At 47.1% G+C, this 18,871-nt stretch overlaps 1 non-coding gene and 1 pseudogene across 1 annotated transcript; one reads left to right on the top strand and one right to left on the bottom strand.

Annotated features, from left to right (window-relative positions):
• Positions 1-454: 454 nt before the first annotated feature.
• On the top strand, positions 455-2,528 carry LOC125917945 (dnaJ homolog subfamily C member 8-like; annotated as a pseudogene).
• Positions 2,529-15,930: 13,402 nt separating this feature from the next.
• On the bottom strand, positions 15,931-16,034 carry LOC125917947 (U6 spliceosomal RNA). The gene has a single exon (XR_007456338.1). It is a non-coding gene; the product is annotated as a U6 spliceosomal RNA (small nuclear RNA).
• Positions 16,035-18,871: the final 2,837 nt, after the last annotated feature.

Here is an 18,871-nt window from a genome sequence, read left to right as displayed (position 1 = left end):
TTTGGTGGTCCCCCTCCTCTTCCCACAGGCTCCCTCCCCCTGCTGGTGTGTTTCCCCTGGAAGGCTTTACTGACTGCATAGACAGTACACTGAGAGTGAAATCACCCCAGAAGTGGATTTCTGATCTGCCCATGGAGAAACGGCCTGTTTGTCACAGAAGCAATAAATAATTCTACAACAACAGTACCCAGAAAATGAGCTCTTAAAACATAGAAATAATTTCATTAATTTTATCGATTACTGTTATTTCCTTCTATACATATTATTTGTGTTTATTTTGTCAATCTGTATTCTTATATTTTTACTTACTTTTTTCATCTTACCAAAATGAACATTTAGATGAAATGGAAATTAAACCCAGACAAAAGGATTGGGAGGAAAGACCTGAACACACAAAACCTGCAAAGAAATAGAAATCATATTTTTAAAAAACCTGTTATTTTTATCTACCTTCTTTAGAACTTGGTGTGCATTTTCAATCTGAAGATTCATGTCTTCCATTCTGGAATATTCCTCATCACTCTCCCTGTGAATACCATCTCTTTGAGCCTCTCCTGTGCAAGTTCTATCAGATTCCATCGGGCATCTCCTTCCATCTTCCATCTTGCTTGGTTAATTCTTTCATTTTCTGGTTTCTCCCTGCCACATTCTGAGTGATTTCTGCAGATCTGTGTTTGGGCTCACTAATTTTTTCCTCTGCTGTGCTGAATCTTTTATTTAATTTACCCAGTGAGTCCTTCTACGCAGTGCCTTTGTGTTTCGTTTCCAGGGCTTCGATTTTGTTATTTATCAAATCTGTCTGTACCTTTTCCCATAATACTCTATTGCTTCATTATGGTTCCTAATTTTAAAAATCTCTTAAATTACTTTGAATTGCCTATTCTTTCATTTCTAGCTCTATTATTTCCCATTCTTTCAGTGCTGATTTACTGTCTGGTTGCAGCTGCCGGGTTTCTCTCTCATTAGTTAACTTCCTCGTGTGATGAGTATCTCTCTGTGATCTACAGTTGACCCTTGAACAATGCAGGGGTTAGAAATGCTGACCCCATGCACAGTTGGAAATCTGTGTGTAACTTTTGACTCCCCCCAGAATTAATTACTAATGCCAACTGTTAATCAGAACTGTTACTAATAACATAAATAGGCATTAATGCATATTTTCTATGTTATATATATTATATACTGTATTCTTCTAATAAAGCAAGCTGGAGAAAAGAAAATGTAATTAAGACAGTCATCAAGAAGGAGAAATGGTGGCTCTAGGAATGAGCAGCGATTCAGCTGGCAGAGGGAGCATTGAGGAAACATTTATGACCTTCTACAGTGAGGTGAAACAAATAGAAAAGACAGATTCAGTTCTAACGTCCAAAAGTCAGATTGAAAGATCGACCTGTCCTGTTTCTTCCTACTTCCAATTTGAACCCATTTGAGGTTCTTCAGATCGATCCTGAAGTGACAGATGAAGGAATAAAAAAGACATTTTGACAGTTATCCATATTGGTGCATCCTGACAAAAATTTAGATGATGCTGATAGCACAAAAGGCTTTTGAAGCTGTGGACGAAGCTTACAAGTTGCTCCTGGATCAGGAGCAAAGGAAGAGGACCCTGGATATAAATCAAGCAGGAAAAGAATACATAGAACACACTGTGAGAGAGTGAAACAAGCAATTAAAGGAGAAACGAAACCTACACATGTGGAGGAGGGGGATCCTGAGCTGTTCAAACAAACAGTGTATAAACAGACAGCCACAGGCTTTGCTGAGCTGGAAATTGAAAGGCAAGAGAGAGAAGCAGGAGCGGTGGGGAGAGGTGCGTGAAAGGAAGTAACAGGGGGAGAAAAGATAGAAGCTGGAGAAAAAGCCAAGAGAGAAAGGGAGTGGCAGGAAACTTTGAGGAAAGTGAAGATGACCGTGTGGACAGCTGGTGAAACTTGCAAGCATATGCAAAGGGGATTAAAGAAAAGAAATACTGGGCTGCCCTGATTTTACTTTCAGTAAAAATGGAGCAGTGTGAACCACAGAATCTTTCCCCAACTGTCTCCCATCCTACTTTGAAAGACTCATTCTTTTTTCCCATTTCCATACCAACATAGAGTAGATTTGCTTTTTAGTCCACTTTGTTTTCAATCCAATTTAATATCAATCAGAGTAATTCCTTTGTACATTGAAATAAGGGGCTCGGGTGAAAAAGAAACCATCACCCCCTCCCCACCCCTAGATCCACCGGGATTGGAAGGTGTCACCACTGGTGTTGCCTTCTCTTCCCATAATCTTTAAGGTCATCTTTTGTATTTTACTGAATTGTGACGGTTAGAAACTTTGTGTATAGTTTGTGGAAATCATCCCATTAAACGTACTGAGTAAAAAAAAGAAACTCATAAGGAAGAGAAAATACATGGACAGTACTGTCCTGTATTTATCAAAAAAATCTGTGTGTAAGTGGACCCGCGCAGTTCAAACCCATGTTGTTCAAGGGCAAAGTACTCTGAACTACTCTTTAACATAAAAAAAAAAAAAAAAAAAAAGGCTTCTCATTAACCCTACACTGTGAAAGAGTAGTTTTGTGATTGTTTCTGTTATTTCCTTAGAGAATTAACATCCAGGGGCTAGTTTTTGTCACTAACTCCCCTGATTGGGATTCCTACAGACCTCAGGGTAAATTCAGATCCTGTATCTTCCTACAGAGCAGGCCTGGGTATTTGATTTTTCCACACAAGGCCTCAGATAGACACACAGCTTCTTTAGGGGGTCCTTGGAAGGTGGAAGGAAGTTTTCTAATTCCTTTTTGATGAAATAGCAACACTTTCAGACTTCAAGCTTTATGCACGGAGCGCCTTTCCAGCTCCCCCGCTTGACCTAGGTCCAAAGTCATCTTTAGTAAGGAGGAAGGGGAATTAGAAGGCCAGCCCCAGCTCCAAGGACTCATGTTCTCACTAACACCTCAGAGTCACCATGGCACCTGCTCTCATTTATTCACAGGGCTTTGATTTCCGTGCTTGTTTCTGGACCCTAAGGATTTGTCCTTATTATCTTTGTCATATTTTTATTCTACCTGAACCTTTAGTGATTCCGTTTATCTTCTGGTTTTCTTTCTTTCTTTCATCCCCATGGACCAATGTGGGTTATTTATCTAAGCCACCTCCTGCCATAAGCGAAGGCATGGAAGGTCAGTATCCTGGACATCATTTGATACAAGTGAGGAAGGTAAGCGTAGGGTCTCATGTATTTTTCTGGTCCACGTGCAGAGTCATGGTCCAGACCAGTGCTGTGGTCCCCAACTGGGTAGCGGTCTGGGTTCTCTTTGTTAATCTTCACAGCTGCTGGGAGGTGAATTCACGCCAGAGTTACGGAATAGAGTATGATTACCATCTCCCCAGGGAAAGGGCTTGGTGACATACGTGGGTCGTGCCGTCTGTGATGTGACTTCAGGAGGACGTTCGGCGTGCTTGCTCCCAGGCCAAGGAGCCCTACAAAGTAGGTGAGGGCTTTCCATGTGAGAGCTGAGCCCTCTGCGTCGTGGGCCCCACTCGGCATGGAAGTCCTCAGCTGTGCCCCGGCCTGACCTGGCAGCCCAGAAACCCAGGACCCAGCCGCCACCATTTTCAACCTCTGTCTCCTGATTTTCTTATCAGACTTTTTCAAACAGGGTCATGTGAGCTGTGGGGAAGGGTCATTTGCCGGGATACTGACACCTTCCTCGCTCTGAACCCTGCCCTCTACCCTGCTTTAAACAAGGAAGCTCTTCTTGTGCCCTGCTGTACAACAGCAGCCTCTCTGTGTGACCCTGGCAAGTACTTCAGTCTTGTGTACCTCAGTTTCTTCATCTGTAAAAAGGGAACAATAGCAGTGCTGCCTCACCGGATTGTTGTGAGGGTAAATAAGATTCATAAAGATTTTCTTTGTTGTTGATTATGGAGCTCCAAGTTACATTTCTTTTTAAAACAATGATTCTGGGGGCGCCTGGGTGGCTCAGTCGGTTAAGCGGCCGACTTCAGCTCAGGTCATGATTTTGCGGTCCGTGGTTCAAGCCCTGCGTCAGGCTCTGTGCTGACAGCTCAGAGCCTGGAGCCTGTTTCAGATTCTGTATCTCTCTCTCTCTGACCCTCCCCCATTCATGCTCTGTCTCTCTCTGTCTCAAAAATAAATAAACGTTAAAAGAAAAATTAAAAAAAAAAGAAAAAAATAAAACAATGATTCTGAACTAAAAAAAAAAATAATGTCCTTTTAAAATCTAGATGAGGCTTTAAAAACTATATAGATACACTCTAGACTGGGTATTTTCTAAAAGAACTTCTGGTTTGAAAAATTCTTTACCTCTATGCTAATTCTACCAGCAGGAAAGTTAATTTGAGCCAAGTTTGGCTAGCAAAGTTAGTTTTAGCCAAGCTTGGCTTATGCCTGCCAGGGTGGGCATAAAGTTCTCTATTGTTTATGATTATTTTCCTCCAGCCCCCTGACATTCCTCCAGCCCCACTTCCCATCCCATAGCAATTCTTAGCTTTTCTTAATGACTCACAATGAGCTTGTTGTAACAGTTGTACAAGCTTCCTTCGGACTAGAGTCAGCCTTGCTTCATGGTTCGTCAACGTTGTGTCTCCTGCCCCTAGACTTTTTGCTGAAATGGCCTAACTGTAAAGAAATTGTATCTCATGGATCCTCTTTAACCTTTACGTTTACGGTAACCTCTTCGACACTTCCTATGGAAGTGGGGACGCTGTAGTCTCACAAGGATGGGGTTAAGGAAAGGGCTTTGCTTTGTCTCTTAAGAGCAACAGGTATGAGGAGGGGCATTTTTCGTCTCGACTCAACCTACTCGGCAATTGTTCAGGCCAGCTCTGCACCGATGAGCTGCTGATGGCTCTACTTACTTGGGAGCATGATCGTATTATGAATCAAATGAGATTATGAGCCAGGATTCAGCCATGAAGAATGAGGGTTGATGGTCTCCTACCACATCCCAGGGGGAAGTGCAAAAGTGGCAGGGCTGAGGCCTTGCACGGACGTCCCTCTCCCCCCCACCCTCCTTGGGCCTGAATTCATTTTCAGTGACGGGGTGAGATGGTCTCTGTAGGTTTAGGAAAGTGACAGAAAATTGGAGTGGGCCTGTTTCTCTCTAGGCTACTCACATTGCTATATCATCTGCCTGCCAGCTGACTGGACGTTCCTAGTATCTTCTGAAGGCCCAAGCTCCCCAAGATCAATAGGGTCTTTTTAAAGTACGAATAGTGTTGTTCCAGTCCTACCCATGGATTTGGAGCTGTGGTTATAACTGAATTGATGACTTAGAAAATAGTAGATTGATACAGTTGGTACAAAAAATCCAGGGCTACGTAGAGCATGTCATCTTATATTTTGTGGAAGCAGGGAGAATAATAAGCCAGGCCTGCCCAGCCTCTTCACTCTACTGAGGTTTGAGAATATAATGTGGTTGAGGGGTCCCTCAGTAAAAGAAGGCTGTGATGATTTTTGCTCAGCCAGGGAGGTTGGTGACCACCTTAGCTTACCCTGGAGCTCAAGCACAGTCTCAGCAGCAACTTTGGCATTCTGATATTTGAGAGAGGATGCCCAGAGCCAGTTGAGGGATATTATATATATTATGCCCAAGACAGGGCAGCAGGGAAAGTGTGGGCTCTTTCTCCCCCAGTTGCTTTAAGGGCCAAAATTTGACACTTTCTTCTAGAGGCAGCTAGAAGGTCTCTAGCTGCCTCATTACCAAAATGAATCAGAGCCTCATTAGTTAAAGACAATACTACATTTCCATTACCGTGAGTTGATTTGTGTAATAGTGCGAGGTAAGGATCCAACTTCATTCTTCTGCATGTGGCCATGCAGTTCTCCCAGCACCATTTGTTGAAAGACTAATTTTTCCTCCATTGATTTGGTCCCCTTGTGGAAAATCAATTGACATGGGTTTATTTCCGGACTCTCAATTCTATTGCAATGATCTATCCTTATATCAGTACTGCACTGTTTGATTACCATTCCTTTATAGTAAGTTTTGAAATCAAGAAGTGTAAAATTGACAACTTTACCCTTTGTTTTCTTTTTTTTTTTTTTAATTTTTTTTTAATGTTTATTTATTTTAGAGACAGAGAGAGACAGAGCATGAATGGGGGAGGGTCAGAGAGAGGCAGACACAGAATCTGAAACAGGCTCCAGGCTCTGAGCTGTCAGCACAGAGCCCGACGCGGGGCTCGCACCCACAGACTGCGAGATCATGACCTGAGCCGAAGTCGGCCGCTTAACCGACTGAGCCACCCAGGCTCCCCTACCCTTTGTTTTCAAGACCGTTTGGCTATGCTGGGTTCCTAAGTTTCTATATGGATGTTAGTGTCAGCTTGTCAGTTTCTAGAAAAGAAGCTGCTGAGATTTTGATAGAGATTACATTGAATATCTAGATTAGTCTGGGGAGTCTTGCCATCTTAATAGTATTAAATCTTCCAAATCCATGAACATGAAATGTTTTCCTTCACTGAGATCTATAATTTATTTCAATGATGTTTTGTAGCTCCCAGAGTATAGGTTTTGCCCTTCTTTTGTTGAACATATTTCTAAGTATTTTATTATTTTTGATGCTATTGTAAATTGAATTGTTTTCTTAATTTCATTTTTGGATTGTTCATCGTTAATGCAGAGAAAAAAATTGATGTTTGTATATTGTTCTTATATCCTGCAACCTTGCTAAACTCCTCTATTCTAATGGTTTTTAAAAATTGGATTCCTTATGATTTTTGACCTGTAAGATCATGTCACTTTAGAGTGGGGATAGTTTCCAACTTAAACACTTTTCATTTCATTTTTTTTTCACCCCATTTGCCTTTAAGTACTCCAATCTTCCAACCTCACTTATCACCTGGGGGGTGAAAAGGCAGTCCAGTTCTGTATCGTCAGGTGCCGTCTCTCCTTCTGCCATCCCCTCTGAGTCTGGGCTGTAGAATGTGGCTTTGAAAGCAAGTGGACTAGTAGGCCCTGGTCAGAGCAGGAAGGAGCAGAGGGTAGTGGGGAGGATGGGAGGGCACGAGCACCCCATCCTGCAGCTCCCTCAGACCCAAATGCCTGGTAGGAGCAGGGCTGGAGCCCCAGCTCATGTACACCCCAGACTACGCCCACGGCTGGAGAGCCCAAACAGGGCGTGGAGCACAGAGAGGCAGGGCAGGGGCAGCACCCAGGGCTGGGGCTCTGCAGGGCAGCGTATCCTGCCCAGGCTCGAAACAGTGACAGGCCTCAGGATCCATCTTTTTGCCAGTGTCAGGAGCCAAAGGCCCCTGCCTGAGCCCCTGCGACTGGTTCATGAATCCCGGTCCTCTTCTAGAGTCTTGTATTCCAAGATGAGCAAAATGAAATAGGGGAGTTCGACCTCCCCGGTGCAGGCCCACGGGGCGGCTGCACTGGGTGGGAGTCCGGGTCTGGGGGCACGGCTGCTAGCTGCTGCCACCTGCTGGACACGCCTGTGCATGTCCAGGCTGAGCGGTGCCTGGGTTTCTTCCTGGGTCTTGGGGTGTAATGCAGGGATGGAAGTGTCCTTTGTGTCCTGGGACCAACAAGGGGGTGTTTGAGCACTTGTTTGCTTTTCCTTGGTGCTGAGGCCTAGGGGCTAGACAATGATAGGAAAATAAACCCATCGCTGGGAGCGGCGTGGTATGGTAGAGTCTTGAGCAACGCCTTCCTCCAGTGTAGAAGGTGGTCGTTGGACAAGTTGGGGATATGAGGGATTTCTCAAGCCCATTAGCTTATGTGCCTGCATTTTCTGCCGCTTTACTTACCCCCTTCCACCTCCATTGCCAGTTGATTTGTTGCTTGTTCTCTCTCTCCTCCAATGGAAAGTTCGCTAGCTCCATGAAAGAATATACCCTGTCTGTTCACTGTACCCCTGTGCTACTCGCCCCCCCCCCAACCTGGATGTGAGCCTGCTTGTAACCCGTGCTTAATCGGTATCTTTTGAATGAAACACTCAACTGATGCTCAGGATCGCTTCCACTCTGGGGTTCTGTAAATGCAGATTGCCTTATTCTTTGCCAAACGCAAAAACTAGGCAAACTCAGTGGTGCCCGGTCAACAGCCTGGCTCTGGATTCCGTCTGCTGGGATCGGAGTCCCAACTCTACCACTTGCCAGCTCTGTGACCTTTGGAAATTTACTCAGCTTCCCAGACCTTCAAATTCTTCATCTTTAGATGGCGATAATGACGGCACCTACCTGTCTGGGTGGTTGTGTGTGTTTAATGAGTAAATCCGTTAAAATACTAGGTGTAGTGCGTCCATATGAAGCGGTCCATGTTCTTTCACTGCCGTTATCATCATTCACCTACATCTACCCATACGACAAGCCCATCCTCTCTCTTCTCACGCAGCCCTGCTGGACCTTCCCACAGTTTGTTCCTGACAGCGTTTCCCTGCCTGGGAATGTGGGGTGAGCTCTGTTGCCACGAGGATTTCAGGGTGTGGTCCTTCCTCTGGGCCAATTACAACGATGCTAAATGAGGCTGGCCTGTGTCCCTGTTTCCATCTCCTTGCGGGGAAGTACGCAGATAAAGACCAGGAGAACAGGCTTCAGGCTTTCCTGCCCCGTCTCCATGCCTTCTCTTGCAAAGGCAGTAAGAATTTAAGCCTGCCTCTTCATTTCACAATCTCGTGAGGGTCTGACTGCAAGTGCTTTCAAAGCAGCGTGACTTCACATTTGAAGGCGACGTGCTTCTGTTTCCTTTCCCTTTATTCCAGGCTGCGATTAATCTCCCTCCAGTTGTGTGGACTCAGTTTAAAGAAACACATTCCGTGCTTCCCAGCACCTCACAATTAACAAAACGCTTCCAAGGATCTTTCTAATTTTCTCCTCGCAACCACTTTGTCAAGCCCTGGAGGTAGGAGTGACCTTCCCACTTGATAGCGGATGCACCCCACCCTCGAACCATCTGCTGAGAGGCTGAGCAGAGGCAGCATCAGACTTGAATGTGTCTAGAATCCTTTTCACCTTGCCCAGCTGGGTGCTGGCTTTTAGGAGAGACCGTTGAACCCTAGACCGTCGAAAAGTCTCGAATAACTTCTATTGGGAAAACAGTCTTCTTTCTCCCTGCATAATTATGAGGACATGAAGAAAAGGTTAATAGAAATAAAAATCTACACCCATGAGGATGTTCACAACAATTGGTGGCCACCAGGAAGGTGTGGGAGGAAGCCACGGGGCTCTGCTGGGAAAGTCGTCAGAGGAGAAGTACCTTGGCTCGTTCCTCTCAGGGAATGGAATCGAGATCTGGGGAAGCAGAGGATCCCTTTGTTTAGAAATTTGTTTTGAACTTTGTTTCGATTCCAGGAAGCGAGACTAAAAACTCTCACCTAGAAACAGGAAAATGTTAGAAATCCACGTGGCTCAGCCATTGGGACTCGCTTGCTCTGCCTCTAGCGAGAGGAAAGAGGAACTCTTTCGGGGCTGGCTTTACCCATGGCTGTGGCCTCACCTTTCACAGGCTGCTGCCAGGGCTGTCCTCACAAAGTCTCTTCCACAAGAGTTACAATTTCTTTTTAACGTTTATATATTTTTGAAGGAGAGAGAGAGAGACACACACACAGAACATGAGCGGGGGAGGGGCAGAGAGAGGGGGAGACACAGAATCCGAAGCAGGCTCCAGGCTCTGGACTGTCAGCACAGAGCCCAATGCGGGGCTCGAACTCACAAACTGCGAGATCGTGACCTGAGCCGAAGTCGGAAGCTTAATCGACTGAGCTACCCAGGCGCCCCATTTTTTAATCTTTTTAAACATTCATTTTTGAGAGATAGAGAGACAGAGTGTGAGTGCGGGAGGGGCAGAGAGAGAGGGAGACACAGAAGAGACACAGAGAGAGAGGGAGACACAGTTCCAGGCCCTGGGCTGTCAGCACAGAGCCCAATGTGGGGCTCGATCTCATGGACTGTGAGATCATGACCTGAGCCAAAGTTGGATGCTTAACCGACTGAGCCACCCAGGTGCCCCGAGAGTTCCAATCTTTTCAACCCAAAGCTACAGTCACAAGTCAAGTGCAACAGGCCAGGTCAAGAGATGTCATTCTCACAACGTGGGCTAAGTCCCGGGCAGAGAGAGAAGCAGTGAGCAAATGAGTATATATGATAACGTATATAATATGATCCTATATAGGATCATATGTGTGTATATAATCTTCCTTACAGAAATGGGATCGCATATACACATGTCTAGGATGTAGAGCCAAAGTTCATGGGATACTGCAAAGGGCCTGTGGTTGCCTTCAAGGGAGGGCGCTGGGCTTTGGTTAGGAGCAAAGTGGTTTGAAGGTGGTGTCGACTTTTCCAGATATATAGGACTGTCACTGTGATGACACCGTTTCAAACTGAATAGGTGGCCTTCCTGCGGATCAGTACTTTCCTCACCACCCTCTACATGGGCTCCGTTTCACCCTCCACCACTATAAACGCCATCTCTGAAATTCTCCGCTGCAGGCTCCGCCTTTTCGCTTTCCCGCTCCCTGAAATCGCCCCCAGCTGCTGGATTTTTTCCGTATGACCTCGGGACACGGGGATTTCTTATCCCCTTTCATCCCCCTTGGCCTCCTCATCCAGCCTGACTCCAAGGTGGCCCATTTCAGTGACCCTCTCACCAGCCCCCTGACACCCCTGCTTTGCCGGCTCTGAACTGTTGTGTGCTGTCCCTGCTCTGTCCTGAGGCTTCTGGAAGAGAGACATACACTGTCATGACTGGGCCCCTGCAGACTTTTAACAGCCGCCCCGCCTGCCCCTCACTGGGCCCAGCAGCCCTCTCATTCCTTGGCAATCGGCGTCTCACTATGCTACCCCCGTGGGCCCCTTTATTCTCCTCCTCCCTGGTTATACTGGGGCCTTCACCCACGGGCTACTCCAAATGCACAGCTCATTCCTCCGTACTCTCATGCCACCTCAGAGGAACGCCGTGCACACTTTCAAGGCCATCCCAGTTCTCCTCCTTCTGGACTCTTTTTTTTTTTCTTTAAAGTTTTAAATGTTTTATTTATTTTTTGAGAGAGAGACAGAGTGCAGGTGGGAGAGGGGCAGAGAAGAGGGAGACACAGAATTGGAAGCAGGCTCCAGGCTCCGAGCTGTCAGCACAAAGCCTGGCTCGAACCCATGAACTGTGAGATCAGGACCTGAGCCGAAGTCGGTTGCTTCACTGACTGAGCCACCCAGGCGCCCCCCGCCCCCCTTCTGGACTCTTCTACATCAGTGTTCTTCTTCCTTCTGCATCTTTAGTCTACTCCTCTCTAGTCCTATTGGTGTGACGCAGAGCTCTATTCTGGGCTTAGTTTGATTAAATAGCTGCTTTCCCCCCAGTGCCTGAGGAAACAGAAGGCATGTGTGGTGCATGTTGTGGAGTCTGCCTGGATCCCCACCTATCACGACTGGCCCGCTCCATCCTCCAGTGGCTGGCGGCTTTCGTGGTTGACAGCTCTCAGCTGAGTCCCTCTCTGGAGCTTGCCTAGAACGGAAGAGTGCCTTCTCCAGTTCATACCCTCCCTCCCCACGCCCCGGGTCAGCCTGCCCTCAATGACTGGCCATTACGAGGATGTAGCTGGTCCAGTGACTAGTCATTATCAGGTACCCTTGTCCCAGGAAGACTCTGCAGGGCCTGCCTACTCCCGAGCTCCCTGCAGGAACCCGCCGAGGACTCTGTTGCGTGTGCTTCACAGGCCACTCCATCCTCTGCCTGGTCCTGTTTTTCCCCCCCCCCCCCCCCCCCCCCCCCCCCCCAGGGATCCTGTGAGCAGAACGCCATACGCTTCCTGCCTGCGAATCTTCTTCTCAGAGTCTGCCTCTTGGGCACTGACCTGCTGCAGCAGGCTTTTCAAATTGGGGGAGGAAGAATCGATGTGCAGATTGGTTTCATCTGCTTGGAACATAGAGCCCAGCCTGAGAAAATTAAGCTCCTGGGTTCAGTCCAAGCTACGTTTGGATTACGTAGCTTAAAACAAACTCAGTTGTGCCAATACAAGTTGCGAGAGATTCGGTCAGGCAGCTGTTTGGAAAACAACTAAGAGTTTCCATGATTTTTTAGTTCATCCGTTCATTCATTCATTCATTCACTCATTCACTTAAGAGTGCCTATCCCATGCCAGGCACCGTGTTGCACGGTGGGAAGGGGGCAGCAGGAACGTGAACACTCCGATTTAGGACTACAATCTCCAAAGTAAATAAACAGGGGGCAGAAATAGGAATAAAAGGAATAGGTGGGCAGACGCCTGGGGAGTCAGAGGTGAGGAACTGAGGGGTCCGTGGGGTCGTGCTCCCATCCCGTGCTAAGTGAAGTCTCCAGACTTTGAAGGACCAGCTGCGGGGGAGTTCTGACTGCCTCGACTCTCCAAGTGTGGTCCAAAGAGCAGCACACAGGCACCGCAGGCAAGCCCCACTGGAACTTCTCACCCCTTCGTGGACCCAGGATCAGGACCTGCATCTTGCCAGTTCCCAGGTGTTTTCGTTTCCTCTGGCTGCTGTAACAAATGATGAACTTAGGGGCTTCAAATAACACAGCTTTCTAGTCTCAGAGTTCTGGAGGTCGGAAGTCCGAAGCGGGTCTCCCCGGGCTAAAATCAGGGCCGTGTTCCTCTTGGAAGTTCTAGGGGAGAATCCGTCCCGTGTCTTTTGGCTTCCCACATTCCCCGTCTCGTGGCCCCATCTTCCATCTACAACCAGCATGGCAGCAGTATCTTTAAATTGCTTTCTCTGATTCTGACCTCTGGCTTCTGGGTTTCTTGTCACATCTTCTTCTGAGTCTGACCTTCGTACTTCCCTTGTGATTACATCTGGTCAACCCAAACAACGTCCCTTCCTCAAATTCCTTAACTTAAACCTATCCACCAAGTCCCTCTAGCCACGTAAGGTAACATAGTCACAGGTTCTGGGGACTAAGACATCTTTGGGGGGCGTTATTCTTCCCAGATGCCAGATCATTAATGTCCATATTCCAGTATAAGAAGCCCTGGTCCATTGTATGTAAATGGTTTCCTTTCCTGCTTTCCCTGGATGTTCACGTATTGTTGAAACCTTTTAAGTGAAGTGCATGTATGATAAATTTGTTTTGCTTGTTTGCTCAACCTCTGGGCATATGTGGTTCTGTGGAGGTTAAGATTATTCTGATCTTTATTACTGCACAGATGTTGCTTGAGGGAGGGGTTGGGGGTTGGGATGCTGTGGATACGTGTCTGGTTTATATCCTCCCGGCTGTCTTAAGTGGTGAAGCCTCCAGTATGTGCTGCTGCTGGCTGGAATGTTTGAGAAAAGCCATCTCTATGAATTGCTAGCTGCAAGACCTTGGAGAAGTCACCTGACTTCGCTCACACAACCCTTTCATTGCTTATAAAATGGCGCGTCCAACTGCTGTGTTATTAAGATTGAGGATTTAATCAATAGAGAACCCCTGAACAACTGTAAGTCTTTTTTTTTTTTTTTGGTTATTTATGGATGCTGAAGCTTGCAGATGAAAGGGACCCTCTTGCAGTCTTTTCATTGGAAGAGCTAGACTTCCTGCATGTGCTGCCCCCTTGTGGTTAAGGCTTTTAATTAACTTTGGTGTATATCAGAGATGAAGAGGAGACCTGAGGGGACATTTAGATCCCTGAAATTTACACTTGGGCCTGTCCCTTATCCCTGCAAAAGAAACCCCTGGAGAATTATTTGCTGACATCCGAATGCACATCAGAATTACCTGGAATGGGTCTAGTCAGAGATTCTGATTCACTAGGGCTGGGTAAGATCTAGGCATCTGAATTTTGATAAATCTCTCTAAATGCATAGAATATGAGCTACCCTTATGACTCCTTTTGGCTGATGTAAGCTTGGGTTCTATTAACAGAAGTACAATACATGAAACAAAGGAGGGGACAGGGCCTCAGAGCTGTGTACAGAATACGCAGCTGTCCTAGACAGCTGGCTGGAGATCTGGGGACTCCACTTCCAAAGGAACTTGAACAAAGTCATCACGGGAACAAGACCCGAATGGGTGGGGACCCAAAGCAACATTACATAAGGAATGCAAGGAAAGCACCAAAGGAAAAATGGCTGACTTTTCCAAGGTCACCCAATGAAATTTATCAATGAAAACACCTAGATGGGTACCTGGGTGGCTCAGTCCATTAAGGGTCTGGCTCTTGATTTCAGCTCAGGTCATGATCTCACCGTTTGTGGGATCAAGCCACAGCATGGAGCCTGCTTGGCTCTCTCTCTCTCTCTCTCTCTCTGTGCCTCTCCTCTGCTCATGCATGCACACACCCTCTCTAAAACAAAACCCCAAACCCAAAACAAAACACCTAGAAAAGGAAAGAGACACACATTTCCTTTTTTTTATTTTAATTTTTTTCTTGACACAGAGAGAGCACATGCACACATGTGCATGTGCTCAAGCATAAGTGGGGGAGGGGCAGAGAGAGAAGGAGAGAGAATCTCAAGCAGGCTCCACACTCAGCTTGGAGCCTGACTGGGGCTTGATCTCACGACTGTGAAATCATGCTCTGAGTCAAAATCAAGAGTCGGGTGCTTAACCGACCGAGTCACCCAGGTGCCCCTCCTTTTGCTTGCAACAGATTCGCTAGATCACAAAGGCCAACTATCATAATGACAAAAACGGTTGACCGTGGGATTTCATTCTTCTTTCTTAAGTAAACTGCTTGCAAAATTCGTGTCTATCGAAAATGTCGGCAAGCCAAGGAGTAAGGAGAGAAATACAGCAAGGGTGGCTAGGCTGGATGCCTTTGTCTGAGGTAATGAAAGGAGTCTTCCCGATGATCTGAAGACAGCAAGACCTAGTTTCACTTGGATGCATTTCCTTGTAGACTTTCTAATTGGAACTCTGAGATTTTGTCTCTATCACGGCTGATAGGCACATTCTACTCACCAACGATGCCCCTTCCTCCTCAGAGTCTAGACGCACGGAAAACATGCCAAACACTAGCGTAACAGTGATCATGCACACACACGTGCACGTGCAAGATTTGCACAAGTAAACAACCCACCTATAAATCCCGTTTTAAGTCCTCACAACCGTTTTACGAGGGAGAACTTTTTTGTGATCTCTATGTAACTATTACTATCGTTGTTATTGAGAAAGGAGGGACTATGCCAAACAATATACAACTTGAAAATGGCAGAGCCAGGATTCGAACTTTGGTCTTCTGACCACAAAGTGAATGCCCAAACTGACCTCTGAGAGGTACGAACACACCGGAGTGGAGGCTGTCCTAACAAGCTGCCCAAACTGGGTGGCTTAACACAACAGAAATGTTATCGTCTCATAGTTCTGAGGGCTGGAAGTCCCAAATCAAGGGGTCTGTGTGGCTATGCCCCCTCTGAAGCCTGCAGGGAGAATCGTCCCTTGCCTCTTTCTGGCCTCTGGTGGTTTGTTGGCAAATCCCGGGTGGTACTGGGCTTGTGGATGCGTAACTCTACTCCCCTCGTTGTTGCAGACGCTTCTGCTTGTGATGTGTTCATGGGGTGTTCTTTTTATAAGGACACCAGTCATATTGACTTAGGGGCCGACCCTACTCCAGAATGAACTCAACTTAAATCATTATATCTACAACAATCCTAATTTGAAATAAAGTCACATTCTGAGGCACTGGGGGGTTAAGTCTGCAGTATATCATTTTTTGGAGGGGACGGAATGCCACCCTTGACACAGCCTTTTGGTTTTTCTCTTGAATTATATAGTTCCCAAGTGTATATCTTATTATCCCGACTAGATTGTAAGTTTCCCGAGGGAAACAAATTCAGTTTTACCTCAGAAGGGTCCAACTGGCTGCTCGTGGGTTGGATTTGGCTGGCAGCCATGTTTGTCTGCTCCAAAGTGCTGGCCTATGCACGGTGCTTTGGAAGATTTTCTGACTTGGTTTGGGAACGCTAATTTTTTTAATACTTACAGTGTTATATCAGTTTCCAGTGAACTACATAATGATTCAACGATCCCACGCAATCCTCAAAACACGCGAATTTGTGTGTCATCCTTGCATAGGGGCCATGCCAATCTCTGTATCCTTCCAATTTTAGTACATGGGCTGCTGAAGCAAGCCTGGTTTGTGACCATTAAAAAGTTTGGGAACTTCACCTGACAATCTCGATGTCTGGTTTCCATGACAAATCAGAATGTCTGGCCATACGCCAGAGGAACATGGCACCTCACTCCTCATTGCCTGGAGCCTAGCAGGGGCTTCTTAGATGGGGCAGTGCCTTTTCTCACACCACAGATATATTTATACCTTATTGATTCTGCTTCTCCGGAGAACCTTGGTTAATATACTCTTCACTCTGAAATACACGTCTAATTCCTAAGCTTCTCTTACCCTGTCACTCTGGTTCCAGCCATCATTATCTCTCTCCTGGATGTTATAATTGCTGCATACCTGGAATCCCAGCTCTAGCCTGTTTTTCAAGGAGAAGCCAGGGTGACCCTTTAAAAGCATAAGTCCATCATGAGACTCCTCTATTTAGTATCCTCCATTGTCTCCCATGTCACTCGCAGGAGAAGCTTAAGTCCTTTGATGGCCTTCAATGTCCTATGCAATCTGGCCTCCAGCTGCTTTCTCTAACCTCATCTCTATACCCTGCCCTGCCTCATGGACTCCGACCACACAGACTTTTCCTTTCACTTGCCACCCATGTCCAGCCTCAGGGTCTTTGCACCTGCTGCTCTCTCTGTCTGGAAAGCCCTTTGTTCAGGTTCATTCATTTGAGTTACCCAGACACAGAAGACCGCTAGTTTCTTGCATCTCAAGAGAAGCAATGACTTTTTCCAGAATGGACTTGCCAAAATGTGTGTCTCAGCTACCTGCCACAGGGTGTCATCTGGGACAGACGGGCTTCCTTTGGTTAGTCTTGGTCATTTACAATTTCTGATCACTGTTGTTGCACTTGTGTAAGAATGGCATGTAGGCAAGTCGAGGAGAAATGATAAGTCTGAGCATTTGTCGTCATGTGCAAGTTAAACCATGGTTTCTTTTCACTGTCTGATTCTCATGTACCTCCCAAAGTTTGAGTGACAACTTTCTTTTTTTCTTAATTTTTTTTTTAATCTTTATTTTTGAAAGAGAGAGAGAGACAGAGTGCGAGTAGGGGAGGAACAGAGAGAGGGAGACACAGAATCCAAAGCAGGCGTCAGGCTCCGAGCTGTCAGCACAAAACCCGATGCGGGGCTCAAACTCAGAAACCGTGAGATCACGACCTGAACTGAAGTCAGATGCTTAACCGACTGAGCCACTCAGGCGCCCCTTGAGTGACAACTTTCTAAAGAAACTCTTATTCTTTTATCTTAGGCCCAAGAGAACACTGCTAAAACGCTAAAACACTGCTTTGATGAAGGAGAAGGCATGGGACATTATGGGAAGTGGATACTTTACACAAATGTGCACAGAGACAACATGCCCCACGGTAGCACTGTGATCCGAGAGACCCTGTCCCTCTGGCCTCCCTGCCCCCGCCTCAGCCCTCTTCTCTTGGGCCTTCTATCGTGGCCAGAAAGCTCTGAGGGTTCCCTATCAGATCATCTAATCATTTTTCATTGTAGTTGTGGAAGGAGCTCGTGTATTGGAGAAATGAAGCTCCTTAGCTGTGGAATCGATTAGATCTGGCTCCAGTCCTGAATCTCACATTCATAGATGGTGGGGCTTTGGACAAGTTATCCACCCCTCTTTATGAGTTTCCTCACTTACAGAAGAGAGCTGGTAGTGCCTACGTTATGGGGCTGCTACGGGATTTAAATGAGGTAATATATGGTGAGTGGCTGGTCCGTGGCAAAGTCAGTTGACTATGAGTCAAGATGAGTCAGCATTGAAACCGAAGCCCGACCCTGCCACCTGGGGCTGAGCTGATGTGTGCAGTAGATACTCGTGACCACACCAGTGAGACTGAGCCCCGGGCTAGCCTGCACACTGTCACCCCCGTGCCCCTCCCAGAATATAAACACGGCCAGGCCACCTCCCTCCTTAAAATGCTCGTGAGGCTGACCTCCCGCTCGGCCTGCACAGAGCCCGCACGCCAGTGGTTAGGATGCTGCCTCCTCTCGGCCGCACCTCCTCCTTCTTATGGTCACTCACCACTGAACATTGTGCGAGGCATTAAGAAAATAATAAGTAATTAGCAAGCCTTGGGCTTGGATGTTAGGTCAGTCGTGCCTCTGCCCATCTTGTTGACATTGAACCATATTTTTTCGGCCTCCTTGGGAAGATGTCATGGAAGGTTTTCTGTATTGTATCTGATTCTGTATCGGCTGCAAACTCTGCTTTGTCCCCAAAGGAAAAGAGGCTGGTCTGGTGGGAGCAGGTTTTTGTGCATACCTGTAACCTTACCATACCTGGTCCTCTGTCCTCTCATGTGTAAGGTGCTGGGCTCCATCAGGCGATTTCCCAGATTCCTCCTGACTTTAGGAGCAGGGGCTGGGGTTCTGCACGCACCCCCCTGCCCCCCGATGAGGGGTTGGCTCCCTGATGCTGCTGGAGCCGAAGTGAGACGCTGCGCCCACAGCTCCGGTGTCGCCCAGATCGCTCAGGGAGGTGTTTGCAGAGAGGGGCCGGGTGGGGATCACTTGCTCATTGGCAGGCAAGTCCGTGAGGGCCAAGGCAGTCAGGGGGAAAACAAGCACAGCAGCCTTGATTCCTGGGATGCTCCCTGCCCTCCTCCCCCACCCTGGCCACCCCCACAGGAACCAAACTGTGTATCTCAATCCTAGAATGTGAGGAATGTGCCAGAGCCTGCTAGGCATGGAGCAATCTGCAGAGAGGCAGGGAGGAGCTCTGTTCCCTGGTCAGAGGCCTGACAGAGCAAGGACTATGGGTCCTGAGGGCTGGGCTGCCCCTCCCACCCTCCCTGGGCCTCCTGCTGCAGCTGGATATCAAAGGCTGCTTTGTGCACTGAAC

The sequence above is a fragment of the Panthera uncia genome, unplaced genomic scaffold, assembly GCF_023721935.1.
Source record: "Panthera uncia isolate 11264 unplaced genomic scaffold, Puncia_PCG_1.0 HiC_scaffold_325, whole genome shotgun sequence".
In the NCBI taxonomy this organism is placed as follows: domain Eukaryota; kingdom Metazoa; phylum Chordata; class Mammalia; order Carnivora; family Felidae; genus Panthera; species Panthera uncia.
The sequence above is the reverse complement of the archived record's forward strand: the minus strand, read 5'-3'. Positions and strand labels throughout refer to the sequence as shown.